This window comes from Panthera uncia, assembly GCF_023721935.1.
Source record: "Panthera uncia isolate 11264 chromosome C1 unlocalized genomic scaffold, Puncia_PCG_1.0 HiC_scaffold_4, whole genome shotgun sequence".
Taxonomy (NCBI): domain Eukaryota; kingdom Metazoa; phylum Chordata; class Mammalia; order Carnivora; family Felidae; genus Panthera; species Panthera uncia.
The window spans coordinates 56,484,621-56,504,157 of record NW_026057585.1 but is presented as its reverse complement, the minus strand read 5'-3'; the positions used below and the strand labels follow the sequence as shown (position 1 = coordinate 56,504,157).

The 19,537-nt window shown below is 35.8% G+C and overlaps 1 long non-coding RNA gene across 1 annotated transcript in view; it reads right to left on the bottom strand.

The window, feature by feature from the left end:
• Positions 1 to 627: 627 nt before the first annotated feature.
• LOC125912541 (uncharacterized) overlaps positions 628 to 19,537 on the bottom strand; it is a 139,943-nt gene continuing 121,033 nt past the window's right edge. Inside the window, exons 2-4 of the long non-coding RNA XR_007454773.1 lie at positions 15,857 to 16,075; positions 1,011 to 1,137; positions 628 to 802 (exon numbers count right to left, since the gene is read on the bottom strand). This is a non-coding gene — a long non-coding RNA (uncharacterized LOC125912541). The remainder of the gene's footprint in view (positions 803 to 1,010; positions 1,138 to 15,856; positions 16,076 to 19,537) is intronic.

Below are 19,537 nucleotides of genomic sequence, written 5' to 3'. Positions count from 1 at the left end.
CTTCTGTCTTCAGTACTGCTCCTAATGTCTGGGTGCAGGTAAGAAGCCATACCAGTTAGCCTGCTGTGGTGAATCCTCTGTATCGTCCCTTGCCCACCACCACTTTTTTTTTTTTTTAAGTAGGCTTCACACCCAGTGCAGGGCTTGAACTCACAACCCTGAGATCAAGACCTGAGCTGATATCAAGAGTCACATGTTTAACTGAAGGAGCCACCCAGGCACCCATCCCACCACCTTTTGATTTGTATTTTTTTCTTCGTATTATTGCTTGCTGCTGACTTATTAGGCATTACATATTAAACATTCTTATTTAATTTAAAATATTCTTGAATTAAAATCACATTCCTGTTGGCTCCCTTCCTCAGGTGTTTTAAAGTCATGTATATTGTGATTTTTTTTTTTAGGTCTTTAGGTAGGCACTTAATAGTAGGAAAACACTTTGTTTAGATTCTTAGGTACAAACTGTAGTTCCTCAAGTATGTGATCTAGGCAAGTCTCTTAACTTCTCTGAATTTTGGTTTTTCATAAGCAATAAAGAAATATCTGTTTTTTTTTTCCACCTGTAAATGAAACTGCTTTGTCGATTCTCAAACATACACATACAGGAATTGTGATAATGATAATATGGTAATGATAATGATGATGAGATGTTTTTCAGTAACAGGGAGGTGAAAAAGCTCAAGGGATAACATCAAATTGCCCCTGACTTATCGACATTTATGGTGTCAATCAAGATGCCCCTCCATGAAAATCCATGGGGTCTCCAGTGTTGAGGGACTTCCTCTCTTCATAGGGGCAAGGCCTAGTAAGACATAATAAACCAGTGAGAAACTCAAGATGCCTGCATTTGCAAAAAGCAAAGCCACAGTTCATTTTCAATTAAATTATTCTCAGTCATATGCAATTACCAAATGCAATTAGGCCATTCATTATAGAGAGAAGAAAAATGCAGCATCACTTCTGTTATTTTTAGTGACGGTGAAGCAAGTGAATGCAAAGCACCGTGTTACCTTTCTCCTAGTTTTTGTTTCTGTGATGAAAAGAAACGTTGCTCTCTTTCAGGCAGATTATATATTCCCAAGTTTCTAGGCTTGGAGTAGAGTTCCATCCATTTTCCATGACAAAGTCTGGAATAGTCTATAAAATATAGAAGGCGATCTTCTTAAAAATTTAAGACTAGGTTTTTTTTAATAACATGGTTAAATTCAAAAAAACAGTGGTTATAGGTCAACTTTCTAAAATACTATAGGAGATAAAATTATCCACTTAGACTTATGAGACCCAAGACATGAACTCTCTCCTTACTAACTTCAGCAAACTTCAGTTCTCCCATCTATAAAATGGAAATCTAATAGAACCCATCACTTAGGGTTATTGTGAGTATCCACTGTGTTAATATAGCTGAATAAGTTAACAAGAGCATGGTGCCTAATAAGCATCCAGTCAATGATATTGATGATAATGAGATAGTAATGATGGTGTTTAGGCTTCATTTACTTTTCTACTCATTCATTCTGTGAACATCTTATTGAGTGATTTCAATGTGTCAAGCATGAGGTTAGACCTTGAGCAAGTAATTGAATTATTCATCCTTTTCTCTCAACCTACTACTACATCCAAGGTACATCAGTTCTAATCCTAAATATTTTAAGATTTTATTCCTCCCTTCTTAAATCCCTACCATAAACCCTCATTCTTTGTTTTGTATCTTTCCAATATGCCTTCCATTCTGATAAAAAAGAGACCATAATAAAACTTTGTCAGTCTCTGACTTCTATTTTCTATTTCTCTAGCTCATCTAGGATAAAGCACAAACTCTTAATATGACATCTATATCTGTTCAGGGTCTAGCTGCTGACTCTCCAGTCTAATTTCTGACCACATTTTCTTATATATACACTATCCTGTGGGTTCTACTGAAATATTTAAACCTCATTTCCCAATATAGTACTTTTGCCTGGAAAGCCCTTCCTTCAGCACAGTTTTCATACTGACTTTGTCTCCTGTGTGCCCTCTCCAGCATGCTGCTCTGACCTGAGCATGGATCACTTTGTATTGGGTCTATTTACTTTTAAGCATTCTCCCACTAGAGTGCAAATCATCTGAAGCCTGATGCAGAGAAGATGACAAAGCTTTGTTGAGTGAATAAGTAAAAAAGTGAACAAAATATAGTCTTTGTCCATGTAGAATTTATAATATAGTATCTAGTGTCTGTGTGCAATGTATTAATGTTATATATGAGTCTACTATATATAGTAGACTTCAAATAGAGAACATATTTTGGAAAAGCTACTATTATACACCTTAATGCTGTATAAATTTATGTCAATTTTATCTCAAACTGGGGAATAAAAGAAAAGCTGGTCTCATTTATGTCACTTTGAGACTAGACTAAAACTAGAAACTCTCTGGTTCATGACCATAGTTTCTGATACTTCTGTCAACCTGGCTTTGAGTCTTTCAATCCCATCTTGTTTCCTCATCTTCCATGGCTGACTTGGGTAGAGCAGTACTTGTATTGAAACAATATGATAAACCTATTACTACTCAAAAGGAAATTGCACTTAAGACCATAATTGGTAAAATTCTGTTGGAAAGGTATTATTAACAATAACAAAAATACAAATATGATACTTCTCTATCTCTGTTATTAAATAATATTAGAAAGCTCCCCTAATATGTAAATACCACTAGCTGATTGATGTGTATAGAGAAAGGGATGTATAGACATATATGATTGAAGTGATTTTCTTTGACAGATCAGTAACAGGCTTAATACGTTAGGTAATTTTGGTAAGATTCTCTGCTCACTGCCTAATCATTCATAAAATTCCTACTAGAATCAATTACTTAATACATTTTTATATCGATTATGCAATTTATATTTTCCAAATGTCTGATAGCTTTTCTAAATATAATCTTTCATAAAAGGAAATTTTAAAAAAAGGAAATTCAAAGCCTCATCAGGTCAACTATGGTGCACATATATATCTAATAATTTTTTTTAATATGTGTCAGGTTACAACCTATTACAATGTGCTTTAACATCAAAACTCATTTGATTTTCACAGAGGCAGATCCCCTGCCACACCAACTTGGGAAGTCTCAATGGCTAGAATGTAATGTTTTGCTAAACTAGATTATAATAATCCATTCATTTTGCTGTATCAGAGAATATTTTCTATTTATTACATTTTCCTTGTCTATGTCTGAGTTCTTTTTTTTTTTAATCCCAAAGTTTGCTTTTATTTTATATATATACCTATTAGTACAATAATGATTTCAGGAGTAGATTCCAGTGATTCATCCCTTATGTAGAACACCCAGTGCTCATCCCAACAAGTGTCTTCATTAATGCCACTTACCCATTTAGTGTCCAAATTCTTATAGATGCTAGATATTAACCTGGTTTTAAAAATGTCTATTGAACAAGTAGATGTTTGATTCATATTTGTTTCTTCTTCATTTAACATGACTAGGGTTGTACTGTTTCTCTTTAGCTAAGCCTCTGAATCATCAGCTGTATACCAGCTGCAAAATATATTAACTATGCAAAGGCTTAGTTTTCTCATTCGTAAAATGAGTACATAAATAATATATAAAATATAGCATTGAAAGCAGGAACATGGCCGATAGTAAAATCATCCAAAGGATACACTGAGATAACAGCTACATCTGAAAATTACCTGAATACACAGAACAGATCTTCTGCAGCTGATGTGTAGACAGCCACATCAAAAAGGGTAGGAGGGCAAAGACATAGTTGACCTACCTACTACACAGAAACAAACACAGACGAAATGAGGATACAGGAATATGCCCCAAATGAAAGAATAAGGCAAAATCACAGTAAAGGAGCTAAATGAAATAAGTATCAGCAATATGCCTGATAAAGAACTCAAAGGAGTGGTCATAGAGATACTCATCAGAAATAAATAAAGAGTAAATGAACTCAGTGAGAACTTCAACAAAGCAATAGAAAATAACAAAAGAACTAGTCAGAACTGAAGACTACAATAACCAAAATGAAAAACAGACTAAAGGGAATCAGTGGATTAGGAGTTGTAGAAGAAAAGATCAGCAATCTTGGAGAAAGGGTAATAAAAAGCAACAAAGCTGAATAGCAAAAAGAACAATAATAAAAATAAGAACTTTGATACATCAAACATAATAACATTTACATTACAGGGATTCCAGAAATAGAAGAGCAGCAGAAAACATATTTGAAGAAATTAATGTGGGAAAGGAAAATAGACATCTAGGTCCAGGAAGTCAAGAGAGCCCCAAATAAGATGATACCAAGGAGGTCCACACCAGGATTCATGATAAAGAGTGCATTTTAAATGCAGAAAGATAAAGGGAAACCATTACATACACTGATACCCCAAAAAGATATCAGCTGCTTTTTCAGCAGAATTTTTTTAGGCCAAATTGGGAATAGCATGATATATTCAAAGTGATGGGAGAACTAACAAACCCAACCAAGAATACCCTACCTGGTAAGGTTATCATTCAGAACTCAAACAAAGAATTTTGCAGACAAAAGTTAAAGGATTTTTATCACAATTAGACCAGACTTTTAAACAATATTAAAAGGGATTCTTTTTTAATGTTTATTTTTTGGAGGGAGACAAAGTACAAGCAGGGGAGGGGGCAGAGAGAGAGGGAGACACAGAATCTGAAGCAGGCTCCAGGCTCTGAGCTGTCAGCACAGAGCCCAACATGGGCTCGAACTCACCAGCAGTGAGAGATCATGACCTGAGGTGAAGTCAGAGGCTTAAGCGAATGAGGCACCCAGGCACCTTAAGGGAATTCTTTAAATACAAAGAGGCTATAACTAGAAGAAAATTATTAAAGGAAAAAATTTCAGAGGTAAAAGCAAGCATACAGTAAATGTAGATTAATTACAGTACAGAGATGAAAACACTAAAGTACTAAAATCAATTATATCTACAGAACTAATACACAAAATAAAAGGATGTAAAATATGAGATTATACACATAAAACAAGAGGGTAAAAATTTAATGCTTTCAGAATGTGTTCGAATTTAAGTGATTAAGATGCCACATACAAACCCAACAGTAATCACAAATCAAAAACCTTTAATAGATCCGCAAGAAGTTTAAAAAATACCATTAAAGCCATCAAACCACAAGAGAAGAAAGAAGAAATACAAAGCCAACCAGAAAACAATTAACAAAATGTCCTAAGCATATATGTATCAATAATTACTTTAACTGTAAATGGACTAAATGCTCCAATCAAAAGACACAGGGTAGCAGAATGGATTAAAAAAAAAAAAAAAAGACTCACTTTAGACATAAGACACAAAGTGAAGGGATGGAAAAAGATAGTCTATGCCAATGGAAGTGGGGGGGGGCGGGTAACAGGTTAGCAATACCTGTATCAGAGAAAAATATGCTTTATTTTTATTTAACTTTTAATTTAATTATTTTAGAGAGCACGAATGAACACACAAGTGGCAGAGAAAAGAGAGAATATTAAGCAGGCTCCATGCTCAGCATGGAGCCCAATGTGGGGCTCCATCCCACGACCATGGATCACAAACTGAAATCAGGAGTTGGACATTCAACTGACAGAGCCACCCAGGCGCCCCCAGACACAACAAACTTTAAAGCAAAGATTGCAGCGAGAGACAAAGAAGGGTACTTCACATCTAAATGAACTAGAAAAAGAACCACAAACCCCAAAGTTAGTAAAGAAACAAAACAATAAAATAGACTAAAAACAAACAGTAGAAAAGATCAGTGAAACCAACAGCTGGTTCTTTGATAAACCTTTAGCCAGACTCAAAGGACTCAAATCAGAGATGGAGGAGAAATAACTGATACCACAGAAATGGTAGATGGATCATTGTAAGAGGATGTAACAATTGTAAATATTTATGTACCCAACATAAGAACACCTAAATACATAAAATATTAGCAAAAGAAGAAATTGACAGTAATACAATGACCATTAGAGGAATTTAATATCCCACTATCAATAGATCTTCTAGACAGAAAAATCAAGGAAACCGTGGCCTTGAATGACACATTAGACCAGATAGACTAACAGATATATATATATATATATATATATATATATATACACACACACAATATTCCATCAAAACCAGCAAAATACACATCTTTTCAAGTGCACATGTAACATTTTCCAGGATAGATCAAGTTAGGCCATGGAGCAAATCTCAATAAATTTAACAAGATTGAAACCACATCAAGCATCTTTTCCAAGCACGATGGCATGAAACTAAAAATCAATTACAAGAAAGAAAATGGAAAAAACACAAACATGAGGAGGCTAAACCACATGTTCTAAAGGATTTTAGAATACACGGAGACCAAAGAACATGAAAAAAAACAACAGAGGTGCCTTGGTGGCTCAGTTGGTTAAGCGTCCAACTTTGGCTTAAGTCATGATGTCACGGTTCATGAATTTGAGCCCTGCATCTGGCTCTCAGCTATCAGCGTGGAGCCCACTTTGGATCCTCTGTTTCCCTCTCTCTCTGCCCCTCCCCCTCCCAAAAATAAATATTAAAAAACAAAACAATAGGGGCGCCTGGGTGGCGCAGTCGGTTAAGCGACCGACTTCAGCCAGGTCAGGATCTCCCTGTCCGTGAGTTCGAGCCCCGCGTCAGGCTCTGGGCTGATGGCTCAGAGCCTGGAGCCTGTTTCCGATTCTGTGTCTCCCTCTCTCTCTGCCCCTCCCCCGTTCATGCTCTGTCTCTCTCTGCCCCCAAAATAAATAAAAAACATTGAAAAAAACCAAAACAAAACAAAACAACGTTTCACAATCTACAGGACCCAGCAAAAGCAGTGCTTAGAGGGAGAGTTGTAGTGATGCAGACCTATTTATTATAAGAAAAAAGAAACATCTGTATCAGACCAACCTTAAACCTAAATGAACTGGAAAAAGAACAATAAACCCAAAGTTGGTAGAGGAATGAAATAATGAATATTGGAGAAAAAATTAACAAGATAGAAAAGATCAATGAAACCCAGTACTAGTTATTTGAAAAGATAAAATTAATACATCTTTAGCTAGACTTAAAAACAAGAATCAAATCAGAGATGGAAGAATAACTAATACCATAGAAATACAAAGAATTATGAGACCATTATGACAAATTATATGTTAATAAATTGGACAATCTAGAAGAAATGGATAAATTCCTAGAAACTGAATTAGGAAGAATTAAGAGACTGCTTACTACTAACATAATTGTATCATTAATCAAAAAGTTCCCAACAAATACAAGTCCAGGACCAGATGGTTTCACAGGTAGATGAATTCTACAAAACATTTAATAAATAGTTAATCCATATTCTTTGCAAACAATTCCCCAAAAATGGAAGAAAAATTTCCAACTTCATTCTACAAGGACATTATTCAGATGTCAAAACCAGACAAAGACACTTCAGAAAAAGGAAGCTACAGGCCAATATGCCTGATGAACATAGAGGCAAAAATTCTCAACAAAATATTAACAAACCAAACTGAACAATACATTAAAAAAATCATTCACCATGATCAAGTGAGATGTATTCCAGGGAATGTAAGTGTGGTTCAATATTCACACATCTATGGTGATACAACACATTAACCAAAAAACAAACAAAAAAAAAAGACGGGGGGTGGGGATAGAAACCATATAACTATCTCAATAGATGCAGAAAAGGCATTTGACAAATACAGTGTTCATTCATGATAAAAACTCAAAGTTTAGAGGGAAACTACTTCAACATAATAAAGGTCATATAACAACAAAACTACACCTAACATCATACTCAATGATTAAAAACTGAAGGTTTACTTCTAACATCAGGAACAAGACAAGTATGTTCTGTGTTTTGTTTTTTTGGTTTTTTTTAATGTTTAAAGAGAGAGAGAGACACAGCATGAGCAAGGGAGGGGCAGAGAGAGAGAGGGAGACACAGAATCTGAAGCAGGCTCTGGGTTCTGAGCTGTCAACACAGAGCCCAAAGTGGGGCTTGAACTCACAAACTGAGACCATGACCTGAGCTGAAGTCGGACACTTGACCAAATGACCCTCACAGGTGCCCCAAGTATGTTCTCTTTCACCACTTTTATTCAACATAGTACTCAAAGTCCCAGCTGTAGAAATCAGACAAGAAGAAAGAAAAACATCCAAATTTGTAAGGAAGAAAAACTGTCCCTATTTGCAGGTGACATCATGCTATATATAGAAAATCCTAAAGACTCTACCAAAACACTATTAGAAGTAATAAATGAATTCAGTAAAACTGTAGGATAGAAAATTAGTATATACAGAAATTTGTTTCATTTATATACACTAATAACACAGTAGCTGAAAGATAAATTCAGAAAACAATCCCATTTACAATTGCACCAAAATGAATAAAATACTGGGATAATTTTAACCAAGTAGGTGAAAGACCTATACTCTGAAAACTGTAAGATGCTGATGAAAGAAATTGAGGAAAATGCACATGGAAAGATGTACCATCCACACTGATTGGGAGAATATTATTAAAATGTTCATACCACCCCAGGCCTTTTAGAAAATCAATTCAGGGGTTCCTGGGTGGCTCAGTTGGTTGAGTGCCCAACTCTTGATTTCAGCTCAGGTCATGACCCCAGGGTCGTGGGATAGAGCTCTGTGTCAGCCTCCAACTGATTGTGGAGACTGCTTAAGATTCTTTCTCTCCTTCTCCCTCCACTCCTCTGCTCATGCTCCTTCTCAAAAACATTTGCAAAAAAGGAAATTCAATGTAATCCCTATCAAAATGCCAGTGCCACTTTTATAGAACCAGAACAAATCTTAAAATTTGTACAGAACTCCCAAAGACCCTAAATAAGGTCTTTCTCAAAAAGCAATTTTGAGAAAGAACAGCGAAGCTGGAGGCATAACCTTCCCAGATTTGAAGATACACTACAAAGCTACAGTTATCAAAACAGTATGGTACTGGCACCAAAACAGACACAAGGATCAATGGAACAGGATAGAGAGCCTAGAAATAAATTTATACAGTCAATTAATATATGATAAAGGAGGCATGAACATGCAATGAAGAAAGTCTTTTTAACAAATAGTATTGGGAAAACTGGAGAGCTATGTAGAAATGAAACTAGACAACTTTCTTACAGCACGTGCACACACACACACACCTCAAAACCTCAAAATGGGTCAAAGACCTGTATGTGAGACCTGACACCATCAAACTCCTAAAAGAAAACATAGACCGTAATCTCTTAGACACAAGCATTGGCAGCATATTTATGGATATGTTTCCTCAGGCAAGGGAAACAAAAATAAATTATTGGGATTACATCAAAACAAAAGTTTTGCCCAGCAAAGGAAATCATCAACAAAACCAGAAGGCAATGCACTGAATGGGAAAAGTATGTGCAACTGATATATCCAAAAAAGAGTTAAAAAAATGTATATTATATATGTATATATTATATATATTATATATAAAATATACATATGTAATATATATATTATAAATACATATGTGTGTGTGTATGTGTGTGTGTATATATGTATATGTGTATATGTGTGTATATATATATATATATATATATATATATATATATATATATATAAAGAACTTTAAGCCCAGTACCAAAAACAACATCCCCAAATAATCTCATTAAAATGGGCAGAGGACCTGAAAAGACATTTTTCCAAAGAAGGCATATAGATGACAAACAGACACACAAAAGATGCCCAACATCACTAATCATTGAGAAAAGGCAAATCAAAACCACAATGTGATATCACCTCACCCCATTCACAATCCTTAGCGTAAGAAATACAAGAGGGGCACCTGGGCTGCTCAGTCAGTTAAGTGTCCAACTCTGGCTCAGGTCATGATCTCATGGTTCATGAGTTCTAGCCCTGCATTGGGTTCTTTGCTATCAGTGCAGAGCCTGCTTCAGATTCTCTGTCTCCTCCTCTCTTCCCCTCCTCCACTGGTGCTCTGTCTCTCTCTCTCAAAAATAAACATTAAAAAAAATACAAGAAATAACAAGTGTTGATAAGGAAGTGGAGAAAAGGGGACCCTCATGCACTTTTGTTGGGAATGTAAATTGATGCAACCATTGTAGAAAATAGTATAAACGTTTCTCAAAAAATTAAAAATAGAAATACCATATGATCCAGTAATTTTAGTCAGTATTTACCCAAAGAAAATAAAAACCACTATTTGGAAAAGATATATGTACCCCTATCCTTTGTAGAATTATTAACAATAGCCAAGATATGGAAGCAACCCAAGTTTCCATCAATAGATGAATGGATAGAAGATTACATATATGTGTGTATACATATGTATGTATCTATGTGCACCTATATGTATATATGTGTATACATGTGTATGTTTTGTGTACATATACATGTGTACATATAAATATATACGCAATAGAATATTACCCATAAAGAGGAATGAGATTTTGTCATTTGTGACAACACGGATGGACCCTGAGGATATTATGCTAAGTGAAATAAATCAGACAAAACCAAATACCATGTGACTTCACTTATGTGTGGAATATAAAAATAAAATGAACAAACAAAAAAACAAATAGACCCTTAAGTACACAGAACTGATGGTTGCCAGAGGGGAATGGGATGGGTAAAATCAATGACAGGGATTAAGAGTTACAAGCTTCTAGTTATAAAATAAATTGTGGAGATGAAAAGTACAGCACAAATATAGTTGATATATTATAATCTGACAGATGGTGGGTACCGTAATGTAAAATTATTTAATCAATGTGTTGTATTCCTCCAACTATTATATCAATTATACTTTAAAAATTAAAAAAAACATAACATTTAAGTGGTTATGAGATAATCCATGTGAAATTCTGATCACACTAATAAGCAAAATTTTAAAAAGTGAATGAAATGGAAACTATTGTTTTCTTTAAGCAAATAGGTTGGTTCCAATCATTTCAATCATTTTGCTGTTTACTTAGGAAAATGTAAATAAAAATATATTTACATCTCAAAGTTAAAGGTGAGTGGATACTAGGGGATGGTCTAGTGACTCCTCTGCATAGTTTTTTTTTTTAATTTTGTCTTTAAAAGGGCTACTTATTGGGGCACATGGTTGGTTGAGGGTCCTCTTGATTTTGGTTCAGGTCATGATCTCATGATATGTGAGATCAAGCCCTGGGTCAGGCTCTGTGCTGACAGTGTGGATCCTGTTTGAGATATTCCCTCCCTCCCTCCCTCAAAATAAACAAAACATTAAAAAAAATAAAAGGCTTACGTACTGGTCTAAAGATCAATCATCTAAAGGCACAATTAGAGGTGGAAAGATCCAAAGGCAATTAGGTGGGTTGTAGAGTGGCTCTCAGGAGGAAAAATGAGGTAACACTGCCGTTTGTGTTTATGTACAGTTTGTCAACCAAAATCTCTATGGCTACATGTACAGAGTGTTTACTGAGGGTCATAAGTGCTGAACAACATGGAATTTGGGTCAGAGTAACTTGGGTACAAATCTAAGTTGGTTATACCATATTACCTGTTTGATCTTCTTTTCACTTTTAAATTTTATTTAAATCCAAGTTGGTTAACATTTAGTGTAATAATGATTTCAGGAGTAGGATTTAGTGAGTCATCACTTCCATATAACCCAGTGCTCATCCCAACAAGTGCCCTCCTTAATGCCCATCACTCATTTAGTCCATCCTCCCACCCACCTCACCTCTAGCAATCCTCTGTTTGTTCTCTATATGTAAGAGTCTCTTATGGTTTTTCTCTCCCTCTGTGTTTATCTTATTTTTCCTCCCCTTCCGCTATGTTCTTTTTGATTTAAATCAAGATACTTTCCTCATCTAAAAAAGGGAGATAACACTGTTCAATTTCATGAAGATTCATTTGATAAGATATACATTAAAATATATATGGTCTCCTGCACATAGAGGCTGACTTGATAGGATTAGTTTAAGGGAAGAAACTACTATCTCCTTTCATTCACACACATCAAATTGCCTTTAGCTTCCAATAATCTGGCTCATAGCAACTCAGTTTTATACCTGGTCCCACACCTCTACTGTATACCTGTGTGCTATAAAAAAGGAAACCAAACCACATACACACAACGAAATGGGCAAAGACGGGAACTTCCTAGTCAGATATATGTGTGTTCAAATCCTGGCACCACATTACCAGCCTCAGATTACTAAGAAATTGGTTTCACTTGGCTAACTCTTAGATTCATTATCTCTTAATGGGACTTAATGTGAGCCTATTTTCTAGTGTTGTTGGGAAATTTGGAAATAATCCTTGTGAAGAACCTGGAATAAAGCGGACACTAACAGCTATCTCTGATCTTCTTACTTGGTCTATTCCACCTATGATAGATTGATTTATATATAAATAGCAAAATAGTATATGTGTCAGTGGCAACATAGATCTTAAAGTCAACTCAGGAGTGGAGAGCAGCTTGGACTGGTTGGTGAAGACATGCAAAGCAGGACAGGGTTTGGACTTAAAGCAGGGTGCAGGATGGATCAAGTCAGTCAGTGCAACATGTAGGATAGCCTGGAGCTTTGATGATACATTAAAACAGCTGTAAAAGTGGGTGGTTTTTTTTCTGTTTTAAAAAACATCAACCGGAATTATTTAGCCAGATAGTGTTTGCATTAACCAAAAAGCAGCCCTGCCTGCATAGCTACTATTGGTTGAATTAGATGCAATCTAACTATCAAGTCTTGGTTCATTATGTGGGACAGATATTATATAAAAAGTGTATAGATTTTTATGAATAAATACTGTATTCTGCAGATGTGGATGTCTTGTTTGTAGATTATTAATTCATACATACATCAAACAAGTATTTCTAGGGTGTCTGTGTTAAACTCTAAAATGAGTTCTGAGGGCCCCAAGATAAAGAAGATGGAGTCCTTGTCATGAAGGATCCCAAAGTCATGTCAGAGTGTCAGACTTATTTTTTATTTTTTTATAAAAAGACTTAAAAAAATTTTTTTTAACGTTTATTTATTTTTGAAGGAGAGACAGAGTGCAAGCAGGGGAGGGGCAGAGAGAGAGGGAGACACAGAACCTGAAGCAGCCTCCAGGCTGTGAGCTGTCAGCACAGAGCCCAAAGTGGGGCTCGAACTTTTGAACCATGAGATCATGACCTGAGCCTGTCAGACGCTTAACTGATTGAGCCACACATTTACCTTGAGTGTCAGGTTTATAAACATACAATTGTAATACAAAAAGGTGGGGGCAATGATGAGACATGTCCAGGTATTTTGGCAGTATAATGTAATTCCTGATTCAATTCTTGGTGGGTTGTAAAAAATTTCAAAACTAAATCTTGAGTCAGAAGATAGTAAAGAGTTAGGGAAGCCAAACAGAGAGAAAAGGCATTCCCGGCAGAGAGGACACTGTGAGCAAAATCACAGTGGCATATAATATGTGTGTGTGGAAAATGTTTGTTGTTGTGAGAACATAAATATAAGGAGTAAAGAGTGATAGGTACAGGAGTAGTTCCAGCAGGCAATCTCAGAGGGCTTTACAGACTGGGTAAAGGATCTTGGAAACTAGATTCTAAAAATACAGCTTTTTAGGGGTGCCTGGGTGGCTCAGTCAGTTAAGTGTCTGACTTCAACTCAATCATGATCTCACGGTCCATGAGTTGGAGCCCCGCATCAGGCTGTGTGCTGACAGCTCAGAGCCTGGAGCCTGCTTTGGATTCTGTCTCCCTCTCTCTCTGTTCCTCCCCTGCTCACACTGTCTCTTCTTCAAAAATAAACTTAAAATTTTTTTTAATAAAATAAAAATACAGCTTTTTAATAAGTGGGTTTTGCACTTTAGAAAGATTATTTGGTGATGGTTATGTGAAAAGTGCATTTGAGGAAGAATACAGCAGTGGTTATTTTATTGGTGCAGAATGAGAGAGATAAGAGAGTGAGCACTGGCAGTCAAAGTAGGAATGCATCAGAAGATTCTAATTCAAAGGAGATTTAGACAATATAATCTGGAGGAATATAGTGATTTATTAAATGTTAGGATTGAGCAAAAGACAGGAGTGTGCACATCTCTGTTTCTAGCTTTAGTGCCCAATCGCTTATGTAATTACTTATTCTAGATCTACTCTATCATAAACTTCATAATAGCAGGAACTAGATATGCTCATCCCTTGCTATTTACAGCATTTCACAATTCCTAGCATGTATGGATGCTCAGTGTTTGCTAAGTTAGTGAATAATATACAATACAGGATGATGAGATGGTTTAAAGAGAGGAAAATGATGAAACTCATATTGGGAGGGTTGCTCATACAGGATTGCAAATTCCTATGAAATATGCAGATGGAGATAATAGCAGGTGTGCATGTATGTGGTCAACAGGGAGGAGCAGGTCAGAATTAATTAATTAAAATTCTCCAATAAGTAGATACCTTTTATATAGGTAGATCTGTTCTTTACTGATGATCACTGAAATCAGAACGCAATTCCTCATTGGTCAAGTGAATTTTCTTTTCCCCCACCTAATTGATTTCTAGACAGAAATACTCCTTTAGTACATTGACTAAAAGAGATTTTCAACTATACTGCTTAGATTCCTGCTCTATGAAAAACTATACAATCTAGGAAATAAATCTCGGTTTCAGAGGTTTGGACATGAATTTTAATTTACCTCAGGAAAGTTCTAAGTTAGTCCTGAAAGGGATAAAAAAACAACAACAAAAAAATTTCTTTGCATAGGTAGGGAAAAACAGGGCAAAAAGCAAAATAAATGCATTTGGAAACTGACCAAGACTGATGATTTCATGTTAAATGTTAATTTGAGTTGTACTCAGGAAAAGCTGTAAGTAGGGGTATTGGAATCTACAGCAAACCTGACATAAAATACTCAACCACATTGCCACCACATTCTCAATTTAAGACAATGAGGCTACAGAATCAAATACAAGCAAAGTCTAAGGTCATCATCAAAGAAGTTTCATCTACAGTGCTAACTCCACTTTGCTAGCAGTAGCTGTATTGATTAGTGATGTCTGCCATGGGCATGGGAGAGCGATTGATAGTACTTGGGTCACGTATTTGCCATTGCTGATGTAGAGAAAAACAATATAAATATAGATAGAATCAAATCAATCACTGAACCTCAGGAAGGACCTTATAAGCCATTTGATGGTGGGATTCATTTCACAACATGCATGTCAGATGGACATCCCATAGAGTCCTCTGAAAATAAAGGTGTTTCTCTTAAAAAGCTGATTTCATATTTGAACAACTATCATTAGAAAATTCTTCTTTAAACTAAGGGGAAAGCAGACTTATTTTAACCTTAGTCTATTGTCTCAAGTTGTTTTGATGATACAGAAAAAGCTTAATCTTTAGGGTGAAATAATATCCATAGAATATGCTCAGAAGTAATTGAATTATCTGACTTTTCTCTTTCAAAACATAGGAAATCATTATGTAATCAAAATGTTGATTTAGTAATCAGGCACCATAGAATTTTATCTCCTGCTATCCATTTGGACAATGTCTAGACTGCCCCTTTAAGAGATATATATTTAAGGTAATCCTGGGGTGTCCTTGCACGTTCATTTAAGGGATTTTTACCAATCTACATTTATTGAGACCTACTGTCTGCTTAGTATTAGGTTTGGTTTTTTTTAAAGGTAAGTATCTAGGTGTACCTGCCTTCATGAAGCTTTTCATATACCCTGCAATGGTTTCACCTTCTCTTCCCTTATCTGGAGCATTTCTAATTGATTAGAAATTAGTTACCAACAGTATGTTCCTGAATTTTAAGACCTAAGGAAGTTGTCCTCAGAAAAGACCCTAAAGAGTTGTCTTAATCTCACTTACAGTCAATGAGTTGATCCAGGTGTAGAGTTGTGTTCTTTTCTTCTCATTCTCCTTTGATCCCCAAAAGGAATCCATAAGGCTCTCCATGTCACAGTGCCCGGTGCTCTTGACAAGGTGACAACCATAGGTATTTCCTTATTAAAAGGAAGTCACATTTTATATTGCATGTTCCAATTCTTTCCTGACCATGCCTTATTGGTCCAGGGGTGGCCATCTAACCTAAAGAAAGACAATTGATAGGTTAAACCATAGCTTATAATATACACTGGTACAAAAGCTCTGTCCAATAGAGAATGATGATTTCATAGACCAAATAGATCCCTTTGAGGACATGAACTGTAGATATGAGGTGATGGTTGTTTAGTTGATTCTGGTAGAAGAAAAGGGAATACATCATGAAGAGTAGACCCAGGAGAAGAACTGAGTTACATTGGTGACAGAGAGCCTTAATGTAAGAGTGAATGGATGCCTGCTTTTTAAGGGCCCATTGAATTACCAGAGGTGTCCTTTGACTACTGGAGTTATTATTCTGTTTTAAAAATGGTCCCATCTTTATGAGGCTTGACCACAGGACTGATTCTTATTATCTATATTCCATTTGTGTACTTATATACAAAATGATTCTACACTCACACCAACTTTTAAAACAACGAGACTATTTCCTAATTGGCCATAAAAATTTACCTAAGGTACATTTACTTAGCTTATCTAAGGCACATTTACTCCAAACATGACAGAGAGTAACTCATCATGCAGCACCTTAAGAGATCCCAATAAAAGAAGATTCACACATGCAGCACTGTGCCCTAAGGAGTGACAGTGACAAATGACCGTGCCCAAAGGAGAATAATAAAAACTGTGACCCATCTCATATAAAGAACATCTGACACAAGCTTAAGAAAATAAAAAGCTTAGGAGCTATGGTAGCTAACTTCAAATATGCGAAGACTGATACAAAAAGAGGGCCTCTGATTTGTTCTATATGTACAAAAACAACAGAAATAAGATAAATGCATGGAAGCACATAAACATGTGTTTGTTTAAATGTAAGTATTACGGCATTTCAACCCATTCCAACACTATGATCGACCCCAATCCACCCCTCCCCTAGTGCTTCCTAAAAAGAATGGGCTGGATGCTTCATGTAATAAGTTCTCTGTTACTACAAGAGTTTTAAAGAGGCTGGGTGTTTATTTCTCTTTCATACTAGAGAGGCTGTTTCTGCATGAATGAGACATTGAAAGAGGTAAGTAACAAGTTTGCTTCCAATCCATGACTCCCTATCAAATGGCTTCTAGTTTTTAAAACTAAGAATTGAACTCATGAATAAATTTTCAGTGTTAAAGCTCAGATAAAATAAAAGCAGTAATTCTACTAGAAAAGTTGGACACCAACCTTAATCATAGACAAGAAAACCAAGCACCACCTAAAGAGAATAACTCACTGACATAAGATCATTTGTCTCTAAAGTTATGATTTGTGCAGCTGTTTTTAATTTTTAACAGATCTCCAAAGATGAAAAGGTCTATATTAGGGCAAGAAAGTGCCAGAAAAAAAGCTTTTTTTAAAATTGTTAGCCTTACTGCAGATGGAAAGGTATCAGGTTTTATCTATAAGCTTTAGGTCTGTTCTAATTCAAAATAATAATATTCCAAAATTATTCCAAACAGTATATTTGATAGATTAAAAATAATCTAGCAAGGTCTAAAGTGTTTCATTAGTTGTAGCCTTACGAAGCAAGAAAGCATTAGATTAGAAAAGACAACTTCAGTAGAATTTGTGGGCTGATTTTAATGTAATCGTTCAGTTGATGTAAAAATATTAACTAAGCTTATTAAGTAAAATTGCTATTGAAAATATTGAATAGTAATGAAGAATAAAGAACTCAAGAATTTTTATTTGGATAGAGTATAGCAAAGAATAGAAAAAAGAGATAGGCAGGACATATGTCATACATATCCTTACTGGCTACTTAATGATGTTTGGGGAACTTATCCTGTGGGTTCCCAGACTCTCTCCATCTCCCAATGAAAAAGAAAAAAGTCTATATTCTATTAACAAGGTAAAGAAAACACCAACATCTAAGCCTTGTAAGTAAATGATTGAAGTTCACTAGCCCTTATGCCCTTCCCCTTTGTCCTTCTCAACTTCCTCCTCTTTCTTCCTCAGTTAACTTAGTATTTCAAGAGATGATATAATTTAAATGGTGTAGTGGTGGTCTTTAGGACTATGCACACATACTGTATCTTTTTCTTTAGCTCTGCCAGTAATTAGATGTGGCCATTTCTTGACCAATGACTTTGAACACAATATATGTATCACTTTGGGACTAGAGTATATATTTGCTGTGTTAAACCCTCTGGAACTCTCCTTTCTGTCACAGCGATATTAAGTTTCCCATTTCGCCTGGGTAGTGAATAAGTACAATGAGGACACAAAGGGGTATCTCTGGGTGACCCACATCACACATGCAGCATGAATAATTGGGGCTCGGGGAGGGGAATGAAAGACCAAAAAAACTTTGGAGTTGTTTTAAATATAAAGATCCTGGCTGATACAATTGTAGATATTAAAACTTGCTTCCTTAGGGAACATTGTTAAGTATGAAAAAAATTTAGGAAGGCTAGCAAGGGAAGGATTCTCCCTCCCACTCTGACCAGAGTATTGTGAATTGTGGACTTAGGAGTAAGATTGGATAGGTCTTTGACCTCTGGCTGTGTTAGTCTCTGATGAAGAGTGGAGAGAAGAGCCTTTAAGTCTGAACTTAAAAAATGTAAGCACTTCAAGATATCTTCAGGTTGGTGGCACCAGCTCTAGCCCACTGGGCTGAAAAACAATACTTGTTTGGATGAGCAACGTGGGAAATTTCCTGTCATTATAGAAATTAAAACCCTGCCTCAGTTTCTTTTAGCTTTAAAGTCCAGAGACAATCTCGTCCAAGTAGTTGTTGATAGAGAAGTATGCTTATAATAAAAATCCACTCTGCTCCATGTAAGTGCAGTGGTGGAGAGGCAAGCTTTTAGTGTCTAACACCCCTCCCACCATGAATGCTGGGAATTAACTTTGAGAGGAAGAAAAGAAAATATTGTATTAAAAAATAACTAGGGATACTTTATGTGTAAGCAAAGAGGAAGAAAGTATTTATGAATTTGTGACTGAAGTTGTTTCTGAGTCCTGGGGTCTGCTGTTATCAATAGATGTAGTTCCCACAGAGATCAAGGAAATACAGAGCACTTAACAAGCCAATTGGAATGAGCATTGAACCTCATGTATTTGCATATTATTTTCAATAATTAGCCAACACTTTAAAAAACAAATTAAGAAGGCAGAAGCAGTTTAACTTAGTGGAAATAGCACTAGAGAGAAATTCAGCAAGTTTATGTGTTTGTCCTAGGTCTGCTACAGATTAGCAAGGTGACCTTGGGCATGTCACTAACCCTCATCAATACTCAGTTTCCCCAGTTGCAAAATAAGTGAGTTGGATCCAGATGATGTCTAAAATCCTTATAGCTACTGAGTGCTGAGATTCTCTGATCCCTTTGATTTGGGGTTTATTCCCTAGTCTGACATAAACTAGCTTGAGCAAGTCAGTTAGTATTTCTGGACTTCATTTGCCTCCTGAGAATAATAATAGCTTATCTGCCTGAAGGAAGGGGCTGGAACACATTATCTCTCAAAGTC